The sequence below is a fragment of the Pan paniscus genome, chromosome 6, assembly GCF_029289425.2.
Source record: "Pan paniscus chromosome 6, NHGRI_mPanPan1-v2.0_pri, whole genome shotgun sequence".
Taxonomy (NCBI): Eukaryota; Metazoa; Chordata; class Mammalia; order Primates; family Hominidae; genus Pan; species Pan paniscus.
The window spans coordinates 17,801,732-17,822,390 of record NC_073255.2 but is presented as its reverse complement, the minus strand read 5'-3'; positions in this window follow the sequence as shown (position 1 = coordinate 17,822,390).

Here is a 20,659-nt window from a genome sequence, read left to right as displayed (position 1 = left end):
TCTGCACAGCAAAATAATAATCAGCAGAGTAAACAGACAATTCACGGAATGGGAAAAAATATTTGCAAACTATGCCTCTGACAACTAGTATCCAGAGTATAGAAGGAACTCAAACAAATCAGCAAGAAAAAAAAATAATCTTATCAAAAAGTGGGCAAATGACATGAATTGACATTTCTTGGAAGAAGATACATGAACAGCCAATAAACACACAAAAAATATGCTCAGCATCACTAATCATTAGAGAAATTAAAATTAAACCACAGTGAGATGCCACCTTACCCAAGCCAGAATAGCTATTATTTAAAAGTCAAAAACAACAGATGTTGGAATGGATGTCATGAAAATGGAAGGCTTATACACTGCAGGTGGGAATGTATACTATTACAACCTCTATGGAAAACATTATGGAGATTTCTTAAAGAACTAAAAGTTAATATACCATTCAATCCAGCAATCCCACTTCTGGGAATCTATCCAAAGGAAAATAAGTCATTAGATCAAAAAGACACCTGCACGTGTATGTTTATGGCAGCACAATTCACAATGGCAAAGATACAAAAACCACCTCAGTGCCCACTGATCAATGAGTGAGTGGATAAAGAAAATGTAGTATATCTACACCATGGAATATTACTCAGCCATAAAAGAGAATAAAATAATATATTTTCAGGAACTTGGATGGATCTGGAGGCCATTATTCTAAGTGAAACAACTCAGGAATGGAAAATCAAATACTACTTATTCTCGCTTATAAATGAGAGCTAAGCTACGGGTCAGCCCACTGAGGCTGGCAGAGATCAAGCTACCTGCCCGGGTCCACACTACAGGTGGACTGAGACTCACACCTCAAGTGCCCTGGAGTCCCCATAAATCTCATTAAGGATGCTGGCTCATCTGCTTTGGGGTGATTCAGGCTTTGAGGGTCATAGCAAGCAACAAACCCAGGCCAGGCTAGATCAGCACAGAACAAGATTATAGAGTCCTTCCCAGAATTGTGGGGCCTGAGACTGCTGTGGCACTTCTCTAAGCCTCTGCAGGGACCCCTTCTCTGGCCCCAGCCCTCTCTTCCTCAGAATTCTTTAGTTGGGGGGTCCTGGCCTTTCAGATCCCATTTCTCTGGATGGAGGATTAAAAATACCTATGTCATCAAATACAAGACATCTTTGGGAGTGAGATGCGCTATCATTTTGTGAATTACCATGGAATTCATTAATTTGATGACACTCTGGATTTAAGCAGTCATGGTGACCTCCAGGTTGATAAACTGTGAAAAATGGTCATACTATAGTAATAAGAATTAGTGATATTTATTACAATTAAAAAGAAAAAAAGAAAACGCTGGGAAACCTCTGCACTACCTTCACTTATGCGCAATGACTGGGGCAATCTTAATCAGTTCAATCAATGCAAGTGGAAATAACTGAAGAATGAGTGGTTGAATACTTAGATTTCATTTTGCTTCAAACTGATCATCTTTACAAGTGTTTCTTAATTCAAGGCTAAAAGCTGGGGATATGGGACTTCTGTATGAAAAACAGTCTTTAGCATCAGAGCACCTCTATTTTGGAAAAAAAAAAAAAAAAAAAGGAGGCGGGGAGAAATGCATTCTGAACCAAAGCTAAACTCTCAGCTCCAGTTGATTGAAATTGTGTCCTAGAAGAAAAATGAGTTTGGTGTAGTTTCGCAAGGAGCCTTTGCTGAAAAACTCATGAGCAGGCAGAATTACCCTCATTCTACACTGTGCTTTTATTACTCCAGCTAGTGCTGCTGTGATGGCATTTATCACACCCTTCCCATCATGAAATCAGTAGTCCACACCCTGGTCCTCCCTCTAGACACTTGGGCTGCACAAGACCAGGCAGATTCTGTCAATCTTCTGTTTTATTTCTTATCAGTCAGTGTATGATTGTCTTGAACAGTGTTTGGTGCAGAACAACTTTAAGAAATGATTATCGAATTAAAATGTTCAACTGCAAATTAACTGATGTCATGAAAGATATGCATCTTTCTCAGATAAAGTGTGAAACTAACCAATGTTCTTGCATGTAGACAGTAAAATATATTTAGAGATTTTTATACTGCAACAGGAATTTTGAGTCTGAGAAGGCAAATGGAATGCTGACATTGCTTATATGAACATTTGCTTCATCCATTTCCCATTTCATTTTATAAAGGAAACAGCCTATCCTTTTCCCTTTCAAACTCCTATGTTAGCTTTATCAGATTTGTTTTTTACTCAACACTGTAAGGTTTGATTCCATTCTTCCTGCTAACTTTCCTTCTTCCTCCCTGATACTCACCTTTTTTCCTTCTTTCTTTCTTCTTCCCAACACCCACTTGTTTTTTTACCCTTTTAAAGAAAAAAGTTTTTCTTAATTCTCAGATTTTTATGTGTAGGCACCCTAAGGACAGTACCTTTCTTTTACGTCACTTATTATTCTCATTTCCATCTCACCTTTCTTGCCCTGTTTTAGAACATAGATGACACATGATCAGGAATACTTGTGGGGCACAAAAAAATACATCCCTTTATTCTTTCTAAAATAATAAAGCTTGGAGGAATTATTTTCACAGGTTTTTATGTTTTCCCTCTTTTTTTCTTGCCATCTCACTTTTCAATACTATTTTACCATTTGAAACAATTTCTCATGTCTCATTTTACTCATGATATCTAAGAATACTTTATCTTACAGAGACTATTCAAAAGTCTCATAAAAATGAACAAATATTTTCATAATGAAATCAACGTTTTTGTTCTCAGATTACTTAATGTCTCGGATAATATTAAATAACTACTTTTATTTTATTTTTTGAAACTCTCCCTCTATGGATTCTGTCTTTTATTGTACCTGATCTTCTTACCCCATGTCATGGGGTTCTTTTTGTTGGGAATGGTAATGGTGAATGTGAAAATAATAAAAACAACACTGATTATTTATGTATCATTTTATATTTTACAAAGTATTTTCATACGGATCATCATGCTTTAAAAATATTGACTTATCACACAGTAATCATAGATATCATATGGGTGCACATATGTACATCTACTCCGCACATCTTCTTTTTCTTTTTTTCTCAGACGGTCTCCTTCTGTCACCCAGGATGAAGTGCAGTGGCATGATCTCGGCTCACTGCAGCTTCAACCTCCCAGGTTCAAGTGATTCTTATGCCTCAGCCCCTGCAAGTAGCTGGGACTACAGGCACCCAGCAACACTCCTGGCTAATTTTTGTATTTTTTGTAGAGACGGTGTTTTGCCATGTTGGCCAGGCTGGTCTTGAACTCCTGGGCCCAAAGGATCTACCTACCTCAGCCTCCCAAAGTGCTAGAATTACAGGCGTGAACTACCAATAGCCTGGGCTATTCCAACATTTTCTTTTTTTTTTTCTTTAGCTTTTTTCGAAGAAAAGTGACTCTTGTTCATGTCACTGCTTTTTTTTTTTTTTTTTTTTTTTTTGAGTTGGAGTCTCATTCTGTTGCCAGGCTGGAGTGCAGTGGCGTGATCTCTGCTCACTGCAACCTCTGCCTTCTAGGTTAAAGTGATTCTCCTGCCTCAGCCTCTGAAGTAGCTGGGACTACAGGCGCATGCCACCACACCCAGCTAATTTTTGTATTTTTAATAGACAAGGGGGTTTCACCATGTTGGCCAGGATGGTCTCGATCTCTTGACCTTGTGATCTGCCTGCCTCGGCCTCCCAAAGTGCTGGATTACAGGCATGAGCCACCGCACCCGGCCTGTCATTGCTTTTTTTTACTCTTTCCTGCAACCTCGTGACATTTACTTTCTTATACTGATGACTGTGACGTAGTTTGAGGAGATTTTTTCACTGACTCGAGGTTGGATAATCGTATTAATAATAGTCAACATTATGCTAAGTACTTTATGTGCATTGTTTCCATTTAACCTCACAAAAATCCTCTGAAGAAGGCACCATACCGTACTGTTTACAGATCAGTAAAGTGGTGTGATGTGTAAGAAACATACCTGAAGTCACTAAAATTCTTGTATATGGTATTAATAAATCTGTATTCTTAGCAGTTACAATATCAGACTCTTCTAGAGCTGCCAAAACACAGCCTACTGTTGGCCACTCTGCTGTGAGCTTAGGACATAAAGTGAATCAAAAGCTAGGTTATCCTCTGATTTCCATCCCAAGGTTCATCTCATTGCACTGTTATTTTTTAATTCAGAAGACACACAAGATGACCAGCTATGCAAAGTGTACATACATGGTCAATAATTTAAAGAGATATATAAATTAAAACGATCTATTATGTAAAAATAAAATTACAGGTACACTTTGGAAGTCTAGGCCTCTGCATTTGTAGGAAAACATCCCTTGCATAGTTAACAATTTTTAATCAGGAAAGCCTTCTTCCAGAAATGAAGATTCCTAAGCTATTTGAGGAATGGGAGAAAATGACACATTGGGAAAACTGAGAAGGGCTAGTCTTGCATAGGGTGTAGCTTGGGGAAAATGGTGTAAAGTGTCAGGTGATGGAGTGAAGAGTCCATGTTCCTTCCAGGAAACCATCAATAAATCATTTTGTGGAAAACCTATGTAACCTTCACAGAAGCCTGGAGCATGTTTTCCCTCTGAACAGTATGGCATCTGGCATAATGAATGGATGTTCCCCACCCAGCTATGCTTAAAAAATATCTGGGGAATACCTCAGATATTAAGGGCTCACTGGAATATTCTCTGTCTCATTTAGTCATCCCAAACAGGCTGCTGACATCTGAAATTAGAAATAAAATGGCTGAAGCACTTCAAAGAAAACAGATTCCACTGATATTCTTATTTCCTCATAAAAAAGAAATAGTATTTCAGTATGTCAGCTGCTCCAGATTCCAAAGCAGGCCACACGTTTTGTGACAGCTGCTGACATAAGCAATTTCCTCAGATTAAATTTTCCAGTGTATTTCATACAGAAGTAGAAGCCTTTGCCTGCAGACTGAATTTTAACCTAAAATATGGTCCCATTCTGTTCTCTCAATGTGTATATAAAACAACATAAAATAACAACAGTAAATGCTACTAATGTCTTTAAACTATTTATAGAAAATGAATAAAGTACTAAATAAAAGAGGTGTTGAGAAACTATTTAAAATGATTTTGGGGGTTGTCAGGATAGAATAACTTACACTCTTGAGAACTACATGAAACTCTTCTTTTGAGAATCCAGGCCTGGCATCGGTGGCACTATGAAGTTTATTAACTCATCTCTCCAAATCCAGCCCTTACTCCTCCAGACTCACATTGATCAAGCGCAAAAACTAGACAAAATATTCTATTTCTAAAAGAGGTTTAAAATCTATTAAAAAGCACTAAAGAGCTTACTGAAATACATGTAAATACTGAATATGTTTTTAGGTAATTCCTTTTGCTCTGGAAGACTGAAAACAAACATACAATTAATGAGGGAAAAATGCCACCATCCACAGAAGAAAAGTACATATGCTCAAAGGGAATGGAGGTGCATTAGCCAAGTATGTGAAGCTCCAAAACACTTTTTCCAGGAAGAAGATAACAGACGTTCTTTGTAAGACAAGTATCCTGCTCTGGAAATCATCCAGACAAGCTCAGGTGATGACCCACTCCTGGAATTAGACTTTTTCTTTTAAATGCCAGGAATAATCCAACCTCCTATTAGATGGCAAAAGACTAAGAAGGCACCACTGTGCTCTGTACTCTGGTTATCTCCAGGACCTAGCTGAATCCTTTTTTTCATAGAGAAAGTAGTCAATTTGGCTCGTGACACCACAGAGATGTGACTTTAGTCAATCCTGGAGGTGGTCTTCATGTATTACTTTATTCTGTAAGATTCCCAGGTGCATTCAGACTTCCCATATTTTATATCAATTTCAATGTAGGACACTATTTGAAGATGGTTGGATTACAATAAACTTCAATCCAAAATTTCATTCCAGAGAGAAAGATGTGTTCCTGTTTAGCAGAGACATTTAGTACTTAGATCAAAAATGATATATCCAGCCTTCTTTTTCAACAAATAAGAAGGAGCAACATATAAAGGCAAAAACTTGGCTAAGCCCTGTGTTGCCTACATCTTATGTTAGGTCTCTGCCAAATCTTGCTCTTCTGCTCTAGATACTGACTGTTTTAGAAAAAAATCATGCTCAGAAAAATGTGTTCTAATTAGAATTATTCAAGGACCATTTTAGATTAATGGGAACAATAAAATGTAACCATTTCACAATAATGAAACTAAGCTGAGAACTGTATAGTCCTAATGTTTGTGTACTGAAATACACATTGTTTATAGCAAATATACGGCTTTAGAAGATCTTATTAATATTTTTAGGCCCATGAGGCGGTAATGGAGTACAGAAATCTGGATTCATCTCATATTAAAATTGCAAGGTTGAAAGTATTCTTAAAGATCATCCAGTTCAACTACTAGTCTACAGTCTGAATCCCTTTGCTATCATGTCTTTAACGATATTACTCAGCATATGTTTGAATGTATCCATTAAAGAGCTTTTTAAGTGCATCTAAGAGAAACTCAACTTAACTTAAATAATAAAAGTAATTTATTGGTTTGCGATGCTAAAGTTCAGAAGTAGAATCAATTTCAAGGAAGTCTTAATTGAATGGCAAAAAAGGCCATTATGGTCTACCTTCTATCCATGTCTCTATTGGGTCCTTCATGATGTTAAATCCTCCTAAAGGCAACCCCTCTCATGGTTAGAAAAGAGCCAACAGCCCTCAGGGTCACATGCCACCTTCTTCACTTACAGGAAGAACTCTGTCCTGACAACCCAAGCAAAGGCCCAACTTTGCTAGGATATGCTACCTTAAATCACATGCTCACTCAAGAACCACTCAATGTGGCCCAGGGGCTGAATCACCTACTGATGTAGCCTTGATCATGTGCTCCTACTCTCAGAACAGGACTTAAGTCAGCTTTTCTAGAACTATACGGATTCCTCATGATAAATCCAGACTTCTGAGGAAAAGTGGGCGAAAGAGAATACATGGCCACAACATTGAATGTGTCCGATGACAATGATCTCATTTATTCCCAAATTGTTCCTTCTGTATTTGGTTTTATCTGATAGAACTATTCTAAACCATAGGTAAACGTCTATATAATAATTGATCCCACGTCATATGTGTGAACAAAGCATTAAAATAATCATACCTATATTAAATTTTCATCACCACAGAAGAGTTATATCGAGTGAAAATGTTGGCATGTTACCTGTAAGTATTGCTCTATTTTTATTTAAAAAGACAACACCAATAAGACAAGGCAAGACAGGTAAATTGTGGTTAAGTAAGTAGTATGTTTTGTGTAGCTCTCATCTATTTGAGCTGTTGGTGAAGCGGCAGCTGACAATTGTAATTGGAGTCTAACAGGCAAATTTTAGTAATAGGGATAACAGATATGTCTTCAAAAATATACATGCCCTCATAATATTCAGAGAATGCCACATTTGTGCATGTATATGGTTATTCCCACAAACCAGCTGGGGTAACTCAGATCATCTAAGTTGCTATTTACAAATTCTTATTTTACTTTTGACTCTAATGTTACCCAAAAAATGTGCTTTTATTTGTTGCCTTGCCAACCCTGGATTTATTTTCATGACCTAGGCCATATCCCAAATAATAGCAAAATCAGGAAAACTGAATTCTTCTGTTAGTTCTTCTTTAGCCTTCAACTTTTCTCAGAATTACCTTCTTGATTTGACATCTGTGACTTACAACTGAAGCTTTGTTTGTTTAAATGACTCACTTTCTTATCCAGTCATCTTCTCCACATACGGTGTGAGTAAGTGCCAAGAGAAATGTGATTGTTTGTGGAGAGAAAAACAGAAAGAAGCTAAAATACTATTCTTTTAAAATGTTTGCTAAATTAATTAGAAGATAAATTCTTGCTCTGTCACCCAGGCTGGAGTACAATGGTGCAATCCTGGGTTCAAGCGATTCTCCTGCCTTGCCTCCCAAGTAGCTGGGATTACAGGCACCCGCCACCACTCCCGGCTAATTTTTTGCAGTTTTAGTAGAAATGAGGTTTCACTATGTTAGCCAGGATGGTCTTGAACTCCTGACCTCGTGATCCGCCCACCTCAGCCTCCCAAAGTGCTGGGATTACAGGCGTGAGCCACAATGCCCGGCTAGATAAATTCTTTAATATAGAATTACATTTCATAAAGTCATAGTAGCTTGTAAGTTTCTGAAGAAGAGATAATTTCTTATTTTTATTTAACCCTAGGTCTGAGACCAGTGCCAAGAACAATACAGGTCTTAATGCATGTTGGACAAATAAATTTGACAGTCTTGACATATTTGACCGTATATTGAAACAGATTTCCTTTAATAAACTTTTTAGATAAAATAATGATTTAGCAATTTTAAATTATTTTTACTTTATAGGTACAAATGCCAAGTGAATGAACTGAAAATATGTGGTCAGTTATTTCCGATTATTTTCTGCTACCATAAATTTCTTATAAACAAGCACTGGAAAGTGGAGCTGGAGATAACTAATTTTCCTGTTGTTTTGGGGACCTGTTGTGGCACAATTGACAGACTCTTCAAATGGTTTCTTTATAAATATAGTCCAAGACTCTGCCAGGCATCATCCTTACACACTTGGTGACAATACTTTTTCATTAGCAGTATTTGACTCTTTTTAGTATCTATTTCAGATTCCTCCATAGTCTACAGCATGTGAAGTAAATGGGACCATATTTGCAGACAGGAAGAATGACAAGAATAAATTAAAGTGCAATATTTTTTCCTTTGGTAACATGAACCATTTTATATATTATGGCAGCTATCATATACAAATAACAAACATTTAACTACAATGATATACATTTGGTTTTATTTTTTAAGTGAACTAAAAACTGACTTTTGCTGTCAATCACATCTTTACATTTAATACGTGTACATCAACATCTTTAGTTGATAATATGTAGAGTTCTGCATTACATTAGAAGGTATTACCTGTGTACCATTCCATCTTCTACACACCTTTGTGTAATCACAGAATGTAGCACTATTAAAGTGTAAAGGTTTATTGTGTGATTGAATAATATCTTTAGACACTGCCAACTGAAAAATCATTCAGTACATATAATCCACATTAGTGACCTATACTTTTTGGTGGAGAAAAGTAAGACAGTCTGAATTAGAAGATGAAATGAAGCAAGTCCATATAGGCTTTGTATTATATATATACATATATATATATGTAGTCCTTGTATGTGTATCTACATGTGTTTGTGTACATATGTGTATATATACACACATATATACATAGCTCTCACAAATTATATTCCTTATAAAGCTTTATTTTCTAAGGAGAAAAAAGAAGTTTGGAGTTTTGGGGCATAGGGATTCTAACTACATGTAATATCATCTGTCATTTTACTGCTGGACTCTGAATATCACCAGCAAGCTCCTTCTCATGTCTTTGCATCTTTGCAAACTCATAGCTTGTTTGGACCCACAAACTGGGTTTGTACTTGTAGTCCTACCATTAATCCTGTTATATAAAAACAAGTTTGTCTGGCTGCTGACCAGTTTAAAGACAAGACAGAATCTCTTTGTACTCAGTGCACAATTATGAAGCTGTGCTGCTCAGAAAGGACACTTACATATTGACATCTCTTTATTTTTTTCTTTGGAGGACTTTATATTTAACTTGTTACCGCCACATGCTTGATGAAACATGTAGATAAATACACAAAGAATGAGCGCTGACTGGGACAGCTATGAGAAGAGTTAAAGCTGAGTTAATGTGAACTAAATTAGGCCCTTGGGAAATTTTCACTTGCTACTTCTAAAAGTAATAAGAAACTCACAGGAGGTGATGCAAGATACTGCACTTGTTTTTATTAGATGCGAAGAATGCTTTGACTTAAGTCAGTGGGCTGCCACTGTCATTCCCTATCAATGCTTATTCACAGTCACTGTGTAAACAGGACACCACGGTCCCTTCTAGTGCAATGTTTTTACATAGTACACACACACACACACAAATTTCTTACCTGATTTTTTTCACTTCTGCTGTAAGCATTTTTATGTCTTATCATCATCTTCATAGTCATTGTTTAATGGTTACAAATCATTTTATCCAGTTAAATAGATTTATTATTGGCTCTTTCAGTTTCTATCTAGCACTCTGATAAGGAGAGAACCTTAAATTGGCAGACCTTAAAACTGGAAAATTTGCATGCAGCTGATGTTATCTGTAGAGCTACTGTCTACAGGTATTGTTTTAGGGGAAAAAAAAAGGCCACTTAACAATTTTATGTCTTTTGAAAGTTAATGCCATGATTTTTCCAAAAGGAACAGATCAATTTTCACTGATATAGTGATATAGGAGTGTCCCATTTTCACTACACTTCACAAGGGGATGGCACTTTTCCTAGAAATCCTCTTAATAAAAGTTAACATGTGTTTAGTACTTACAGATTTCAGACATAACAATGAGGATTTTGGGATATAATCTCACTTAATCCTGCAACAACTATATGAAGTGGGTTCTACTTTTATTCCCACTTCATAGCTGAAGCAACTTAGTCCAGAGTGACTTTGTAATTTGCCCAACTTTACACAGTCTGTAAGCAAAGAGTCAGGGCTTATCTGCGGTAAAACTGGCCAAAATCCATGCTCTTAACCTACAGATTAATACGACCATTTCCTATGTATAAACTATCTCTTCTAACATTTGTCTACTTATTTACTGATTATGCTATATTATTAATCTATACTTTATTTCCATTGGGAAATGGTATGCAATAAATATGCCAATCTGCTTTTTCCTTCACATTCCAATATCAATAATCGATTACTTAAAATCTAGCTTCAAAAATACAAACATTTTTCCAAACTATACTGCAGATTTACTATTTAGCCATGGAACATCACTCTGCCTCAGTCTTGCCTTTGTTATGGAGTGAGCTATGTAACTTCACTAATGAAAGGTACTAGGAAAACAACGTGACATTGCAAAGAGGAAAATGATTTTAAAGCGTTATTGCATTACTGATGACTTTGGGAGGTGGATATCTCAAGCTAATATCAGTCTCTAAGAAAAAAAAGCAAGGAATAAAAAACTGGTAATCAGGTCTTGATTTTCATCAGAGATTTATACTCTAAAGTTTATTATTGGCACCCAGCTATCAATTCAGAAAAGATAAATCAGGTTGGGCGTGGTGGCTCACGCCTGTAATCCTAACACATTGAAAGCCAAGGCAGGAGGATGGCTTGAAGCCAAGAGCTTGAGACTAGACTACCCCAGGTAACAAAGCAAGACCCTGTCCCTAATAAAAATAAAAAATAATTTAAAATTTTTTAAAAAGAAGAAGGAGGAAAAGAAAAAAAGAAAAAAAAACCCAGAAAAGATAAATTAAATTGTTTAAAAAACCTTACATAAAATTACTACAGAATTTTTCATTAAATATTTTATAGAGCTTTTAGTTCTAGTATATAGTTTATCTTTTCTCTCAGTAAACAAAATCCCTTTGTATTTTTGTGCCAGATACAATGCTTCTTATGCTACGGTTTTAAATGGAATTTAATATAATGTCATATAGGTTATAAGAATGTATCTTAAACTATTCTAGTTGTCTTCAAAACGCCTCTTGGTATTCAATATAAGCATAACATAAAAATATGGATATTTGAACAAACGAAAAGCCAAGAAAGAGTTCCACATGTCTAAAAACGTTATTGGAGAGATAACATTCATAGCAGCATTATACGAATGCAAAATCCTGAAAACAAAGCTAATGTCCATAGACATGGAAATGAGTAAGCATATTTTGGTATCATTCATGCAATATAATTTTAAAGAACACTGAAAATTAGTGAACTACAACTTTCCTTATCACATAGAAGACTCTTATAAAAATAATGTGTAAAAAAAAGTATGACAACATAACACATATTACTACTGTATTTATGTAAATTTCTAAAAAATTGCAAAACTGAAAAATATTGACAAAATTATTTTAAAAATAAGAGGATAATTAACTTCTGGAGGATAGTGGCAGGGTAGAGAGATTAAAGATGAATATACCTGTCACTTCAAAATTTCCTTAAACAGGATTTTGGATTAGTAGTACAGTACATACTTACATGTACATTATTTATTATTGAGTATATATGTCATGTTTAATTTCCAGAAATATAAACTCTAATAACATCCCTGTGTTTGTAAAACTAGAGAATTAAAAGGATTATTTTAAATATAATAACTAATGGAAACAGAGTAACTAAATAGCAATTTGGAAAGAAAACTTGGAAATGTATCTTGAAAATCAAACCAAATACACCCCAGCTAGAGTTAAAAGTTCAAGAAAAATTTTGAAGGTCAGAGAAATTTATAGGCTGTTTATCATATCTGGAAACAAATTATTATTTTGTCAGCAAAAGAAAAAACTGTATAAAGACATCACTGAGAGATTAAAATAAGTTAATATTTTAAATATCTGTACCCTGCAAGAGGCCGGGCACAGTGACTCACACCTGTAATCCCAGCACTTTGGGAGGCCGAGGCGGATCACGAGGTCAGGAGATCGAGACCATCCTGCCTAACACAGTGAAACCCCGTCTCTACTAAAAAAATTTTAAAAAATTAGCCAGGCATGGTGGCAGGCGCCTGCAGTCTCAGCTACTCGGGAGGCTGAGGCAGGAGAATGGCATGAACCTAGGAGGCGGAGGTTGCAGCGAGCGGAGACCGTGCCACTGCACTCCAGCCTGGGTGACAGAGGGAGACTCCGTCTAAAAAAAAAAAAAAAAATCTGTACCCTGCAAGAAAATAAAAAGGCAATGAAAATTATTCAACTAAGATAAAGCTAAAATATGTTAAGAGTTCTTAAATTTAAAATAATCCTTAAATGCTCTAACTGGTAAATGATTGGAGAATCTTACAGAAACATGAAATTATTATTATTATTATTATCACTATTTTGAGACTGAGTCTCATTCTTGTTGCCCAGCCTGGAGTGCAATGGTGCGATCTCAGTTCCCTGCAACACCCACCTCCCTGGTTCAAGCGATTTTCCTGCCTCAGCCTCCTGAGTAGCTGGGATTACAGGTGCCCCCCTGGCTAATTTTTTTGTGAGAAACATGAAATCATTTAGGGATACCTACACAATTGCTTCTTTATAGAATTCACCACTCCTGAGTTTTAACTTTCCCAAGGATACTGGTCTTCCAAAGGAATTTTAAAAACAAACTAAAGAACCACACTAGGAGTAAATAAATGTATAATTTTTGCATTATCTTACTTACGTGGCTTCAGATTTTATCTACCCATAAGAAGAAAAACACAGTAAATACTAACTGGCTTCTTGCCATGAATCCACTGGCAAAGCAGGCACATTATTTTGCATAATATGTTTACTTTTATTACATTTCTCTTGGCAATAGAAAATATTCTTGTAAAAGAGGATGACCACGAAGACCATTTGAAGTACATGATATATAAAATAAGTCTTTCCATACTTACACCATTAAATTGGATTATCAAAAAAAAGTGGTGTTTTTCTTCATTATCTTATAGTTATTCTAGGAGAAAACTACCACTCTGCTCTTGGAAATGAAAATAAATTATGATAGTTGTTGAGAATAAATCTCCAGTTTTTACATCAGAATTGTGAACTACCCAGAAAACATTTTAGCCTTAGATAAGAAAAATTATAGAAGTTTATAGAATTAAACAAGTTCCTAAAATAGAAATATAAATTTAAGTTAACCACAAAAAATACATTTTATTTCTCTACGATGACTCAAAAGGGGTATTTACATGTGTAAAAATGTATCTTTGTGATTGAAAAGATTATGTGAATTCATTTTCTTCACTGATGTAGGTACAGAATACACTTAATACCAAATAATTATTTTAGATATGTATTTTAATGTCATATCAACAATTTATTTTCCTGAATCTAGTAAGTCAAACTATTAAACTGCCCTCTGATAATTATTTCATAGTATTTACACTATTTGAATAATTGAAAGATCAATTTACATATGACTAACCTAAATTGTCCAATGAAGTATTATTTTTATGAATTTTGCTAATCACACTGATGAGACTATTTGATGGGATTATTTGATCTCAGATATACTTAAAAATGAAGGAGATTCTCTAGGAGAAAATTTTCCTACATTTTTATATTATTTCTCTCCCATTGTCATAAGCAGGCTATTGGTTCTATGCATGCTCCATAAGTGGATGTACTGCTGTATATGAATGTGTTATGGCTGGGGTGAAGAGAATTTAGAAGTAAGCTAAACTTGCCAGGCCAAGTCCAAGGATCTAGGCGGAATAAATACAGTACTGAGGACAAAGGATACAGTTAAAAGTCAGTGTGTGAATTGTGAAACATTCCTGGGAAGATGAATCTTGAGTTTTGGCTCTAAAGATCAGTGTGGTTATTTTCATTCACTGACCAAAGATAGTCTAGGCAAAAAGGTAACGTGTGGAATAGAAGGGAAGACATTCAAGAAGTTCAATACAAATTAGTCAATATAAAATTGATGACAGAGAATCCATGTATAGATTAGATTTTAAAATGCCTAAAGGAAGAGACACAATCAGCATTAGGAAAATATTTTCTTAGAAAGCAAAGCCCATGACCACTAGGCTTGAGTGAGAGGGAAAAAATATTATACAAAAGTGGGGAAATTCCTGGAAGAATTTTAGAATATTAAAAAAAAGTTTGGTTGGACGCCGTGGCTCACATCTGTAATCTCGGCACTTTGGGAGGCCGAGGCAGGTGGATCACAAGGTCAGGAGATTGAGACCATCCTGGCTAACACGGTGAAATCCTATCTCTACTAAAAATACAAAAAATTAGCCAGGCGTGGTGGCGGGCACCTGTAGTCCCAGCTACTCGGGAGGCTGAGGCAGGAGAATGGCATGAACCCAGGAGGCGGAGCTGGCAGTGAGCCGAGATCGCGCCACTGCCCTCCAGCCTGGGTGACAGAACGAGACTCTGTCTCAAAACAAACAAACAAAAAAAGTTTATCAGAGAGAATACGGTGAGAGGAAATTGGCATGCCAATCAAGATTCTGGCACAGGCATACAGAAGTAAAAATTTGGGTGCAATATTGAAGTTGGGGATTGAACCTCAAGAATACAGACAGAAAAAAATCCTGTCCAATCATAATTCGGGAGCTAGTCTAAATGACAAAGGTAAAGGTAAAATATAGATAATCAGGCTAAAACTCCTTGAAAACCCCTCCTGCTTATATTAAGATTATTACTGAAGACAACAGTGAGTATGTAAAAATTTGGGAATATCCACAAGTGTTGGGAAAAGAAGAGCTAACCAGTGTTGGTAATTTAGCAGAAACTATAACTAGGTCTTTAGAACCAAATCTACATTGTTACTCGTAACATGGAAACTTCATTTATGTATGCACTATACATTTTGTTCTATGAATGATCAAGGCTTTCACAGAGCAGTGGGTGAGTCAGAAGCAAACCAACAAACAATGGTATATGATCAAGGCTTTATTTCATTCGAAGGATGAGTGCAGGTAGGAGGCCTAACCACAGGTGGGAATGTTTCTCTGAGAAGGTAATGTTCCTGCTGCTGGAAAAGAGGTATTTGGTAAGGAAGGGAGTTAGATAAGACAGGTAAAGGGGACAGCACAGTAAAAAATGTGTGAAAATATTGCAAAATCACAAAGCTGTAATACAGTGTGAAATAAGAAAATTTATTTTAATTTAGGCATTTGAAGTCTAATCCTCCCTCCATTTTACCCAAGATCATCTACAACAAAAATAAACAACTGACTTGGTGTCTTAGAGCAGTCATTTTTCTACTGTCTGGATTTCCTTAGTGATAAAACAGGTATAACATCTATCATATTTATCTAGTGGAATGTCAATATCTAATGGAATGTAAGGTTCAGGAGATAGATAGATATGCTGTGTTAGTTCATTCTCACACTACTATAAAGAAATACCCAAGACTAGATAATTTGTAAAGGAAGAAGGTTTAATTTACTCACAGCTCTGCATGGCCGGAGAGGCCTCAGGAAACTTACAATCATGGTGGAAGGAGAGGAAAAGCAAAAGCACATCTTACATGGTGGCAGATGAGAGATAAGAGAGTGTGAGGGTGCAGGAAAAACTGCCACTTATAAGACCATCAGATCTCATGAGAATTCTCTCACTATCACAAGAACAGCATAGGAAAAACCACCCCTATAATCCAATTACTTCCCCAGTTCCACATGCGGGTATTACAGGTCCCTCTTTTGACATGTGCAGATTACAATTTGAAATGATATTTAGGTGGAAACACAGAGACAAACTATATATCATATATATGATATATATGACATACATATATATGGCATATATGTCAAATGTAAAACCCCAAGCCATTTTTATAAGGCTGCTTGGTATCTACTATATTGGGACATATAGAATTCTTCACGCTATCCCCCACAAAGACAGTGGGTGGATGGGAATCTAAGGTAACCTATTTCCAGCCATGTCCAAGATAGGGTAATAAATGTCCTGGAACTACCCAGGTGGTAGCTATTTCTGACCACTGAAGACTTGGAATACATATCTGCTTATCTGTTTTGTGGTCTTTATTCCAAGTCCAACTCTCTCGTTAAGGTCTAGGTTAATTATTGCTTGAGCCAAAACAAGCTGGCAAAGCAAAAAATCCACCTGAAGAAATCCAAACAAGCTATTGTTGACATAGCTAACATCATGTCTGCCTTGAAATTTTTATAGGGCTTAACTACTTGCCAAGCACTTTCGCCTACAATAATTCACTTATCCTTGCACTCATCCTGTAAAGTGAGAAAAATAGATGTCACTGTCCCATCTTAAAGGTGAACACAGCAGACTCTGCATTAAGTGACTTGTCCAAGGTCAAGTTACGGGGAAGGCTAGAACTTAATTACTGTTTAAGTAAAAATGCAGTGTTTTTTCTTACTGTGACCTACATTCTATCTAAAGGCCACCTAAATCACGAAAGAAGGAATGTACCTGTTTAAAATGCCACATTCCTTTCTAAGTTCACTTAAACTTCCACATTCCTCCATTGGAGAAGTAATTCATTTCAAAATATTTAAAGTGGTTAAAAATAGCTTTTTCGTCAAAAACCACTTAGTGTTTATTAACAGATGGTTATGAATGTGTGTAACAGTTATAAAAGTGTGGCTGGATGCTCACTTTTAAAAGAGAGGGGTATTTTATGTTTGTATATGCTTAACCAACTAGTCTAGTACATGATATAGGCAGAGAGAAAGATTTGGATCCCAGCCAATAATTGGCACTGAATTATAAAACCCTAAGAGAACCAGAGAGTGAAAATTTCATATAAATCTGTCTGTTTTGAATCAAATTGGGTAAGAACTCATATCCTAGTTGACATATTTATAAACATATTTTCTAAAATATTTAAGTATCTTGAGAAGGAGGCAGGCTGTATAAAACCTGAAAACCTTTATCTGGCTCTTTTTGTCTCATTGATATTATCCATGTTCTTAAGCAGATAAAGTCATTCTGGCTTCTGGAATATCCCTACAGGAATAAACGGGGATATCTCAAGATGGCAAGATTTTGGTGGATTGTACATGAGTAGATAACTTGTATTTTCAGATCGTTCTTAGAAAAGCCCAAAGGCAAATAAGTCTTCGAATCGTACAAAGATATTTAAGTCAGTTTCACATAGGATGAACTGTACAGACTTGTCGAGTTCCCGGCTGAGTTTTCACGTGTCCTTCATTAAGTACATGGATCAGCCTGAAAGGAAGTCAGGTTCTGCTTGTGCAATCTAGTGTGTTTATACCTTTCTGTTTGACAAGGAGGCTTTTTGTTGTCTAACTCTGCCTGTTCACACAAGTGAAGGACAGATATAATCTCAAACTCATATACCTAGCAGAAAAAGAAAATAAAATTGAAATCTACGTATGCAGAGTTTGATTTCCTACCTTGTTTTTTTTTTTTTCAGATAACTCCCAGATGTTCTCTCATTTAACAGAAATTGTACAGACAATTATAAATATGTCTATTCATTAAAAGCATCAACATATTTAATGATATTGGTGCATTCACCAGTTATATTTATATTGTGCTTTTCTTCAGTTTTCCAAATATTTTGAAATATTATAAAATTAATAATGTACATTAAAGAAACTTAGAAATATAGGTAGGAAAATAAATCACCCCAGTCTCATCACTCACCTGGTCATGCTGACGTTTTAGAAACTTTTCAGACTTTTCTCCTATGTAAATATATCATCATTTTCATCATATCGTAGATAACCTTAACATATTTTTTAATCTTACATGCATTTCTTCCATGTATTCATTTGTTTCCTCACTCTTTCATTTATTGCACTCAGAAATGTATATTAGGCACATAACACAGATTAGTACTCTGCTAGATGCTGGAGATTAAACAAGGAAAAATGTAGTTCTCATGTTCATGGAGAACATGCCCAGGGAAAATAAAGACTTGTGCATTAGAACTTTCCAAACAGTTTGATAAGTGCTGGAATAAAAAACTATATTACAACAGCAGGTAGGCAGAGTTCCTCCTGGTAGGGGAAAAGCATGTGTAAAGGACTCAAGACAAGAGAGGGCATGACTTCAGAAAACCGAAAATAAATTCCATATAACTGGAACATAAAGTTTAAGTTGAGGGGATACAGGCAACAGAAATGACTAGAAATGCAGCTGTGCCAGATCACTCCTATATTCATTTAGCAAATATTTACTGAGCATCTACCTAGTGCCAGGCACCTGGGATAGACTGATGAACAGAGTACAAGCACAATTTCTATCCTCACAGATCTTGCGGAAAAATGCAAATGACCAAAGCCTTCAGTGATGGCCCAGACTTAGCCAGATAACTGAGGAGTAAGGAATGAAGAGTCAGAAGGAGAAAGAAATGTTGAGAGGCTTCTAAACCATGTTAAAGAGTTAGGTTCCATCATGAGAGTTTTAGGGTTTTAAGTAAAGAAATTAAATATTCAAATTCTCATTAGAGAAAGATTTGCAATGAAGAGATTGGATCAGAAGAGCAAGACTACTGGCTTGTGAGTGATAAAGTGGTTGCATTGGTCCAGATGAAGAAAACAGACACTCAGCTAGGGCTGTGCATTGGGTTGGACCTGGCCAGATACCCAGAATAAAGATTCAATAGTACTTGTAACTAACAGAATAGAGACAGAAAGAAGAAAATTATGAGTAATACTCACCCTAACTGAAGATAATGGCCATTTTCGTTCCAAGATGGCCAAATAGGAACAGCTCCAGTCTATAGCTCCCAGCATTAGCAACACAGAAGATGGGTGATTTCTGCTTTTCCAACTGAGGTACCGGGTTCATTGGACTGGTTGGACAGTGGGTGCAGCCCACAGAGTGTGAGTTGAAGCAGGGCAGGGCATCACCTCACCTGGGAAGCACAGGGAGTCAGGGAATGCCCTTTCCTAGCCAAGGGAAGCCATAACAGACAGTACCTGGAAAATTGGGACACTCCCGCCCTAATACTGCGCTTTTCCAACAGTCTTAGCAAACGGCACACCAGGAGATTATATCCCGTGCATGGCTTGGCGGGTCCCACGCCCATGGAGCCTTGGTCACTGGTAGCACAGCAGTCTGAAATCTAACTGCGAGGTGGCAGTGAGGCTGAGGGAGGGGTGTCCGCCATTGCTGAGGCTTGAGTAGGTAAACAAAGTGGCCAGGAAGGTCGAACTGGGTGGAGTCCACCGCAGCTAATGAGGCCTGCCTGCCTCTGTAGACTCCATCTCTGAGGGCAGGGCATAGCTGAACAAAAGGCAGCAGAAACTTCTGCAGACTTAAATGTCCCTGTGTGACAGCGTTGAAGAGACCAGTGGTTCTCACAGCACAGAGTTTGAGAACTGAGAAAGGACAGACTGCCTCCTGAAGTGGGTCCCTGACCCCCGAGTAGCTTAACTGGGAAACACCTCCCAGTAGCGGCTGACTGACACCTCATACAGCCAGGTGCCCCTCTGAGACAAAGCTTCCAGGGCAAGGATCAGGGAGCAACATTTGCTGTTCTGCAGTATTTGCTGTTCTGCAGCCTCCACTGGTGATACCCAGGCAAACAGGGTCTGAAGTGGACCTCCAGCAAACTCCAACAGACGTGCAGCTAAGGGTCCTGACCGTTAGAAGGAAAACTAACAAACAGAAAGGAATAGCATCAACGTCAGCAAAAAGGACATCCACACCAAAACCCCATCTGTAGGTCACCATCATCAAAGACCAAAGGTAGATAAAACCACAAAGATGGGGAGAAACCAGAATAGAAAAGCTGAAAATTCTAAAAACCAGAACCCCTCTTATCCTCCAAAGGATCGCAGCTCCTCACCAGCAACGGAACAAAGCTGGATGGAGAATGACTTTCACAGGTTGACAGAAATAGGCTTCAGAAGATCAGTAACAACAAACTTCTCCAAGCTAAAGGAGAATGTTCAAACCCATCACAAGGAAGCTAAAAACCTTGAAAGAAGATTAGAAGAATGGCTAACTGGAGTAAACAGCATACAGAAGACCTTAAATGACCTGACAGAGCTGAAAAACATGGCACGAGAACTAAGTGACGCAAGCACAAGCTTCAAAGGCTGATTCGATCAAGTAGAAGAAAGGGTTTCAGTGATTGAATA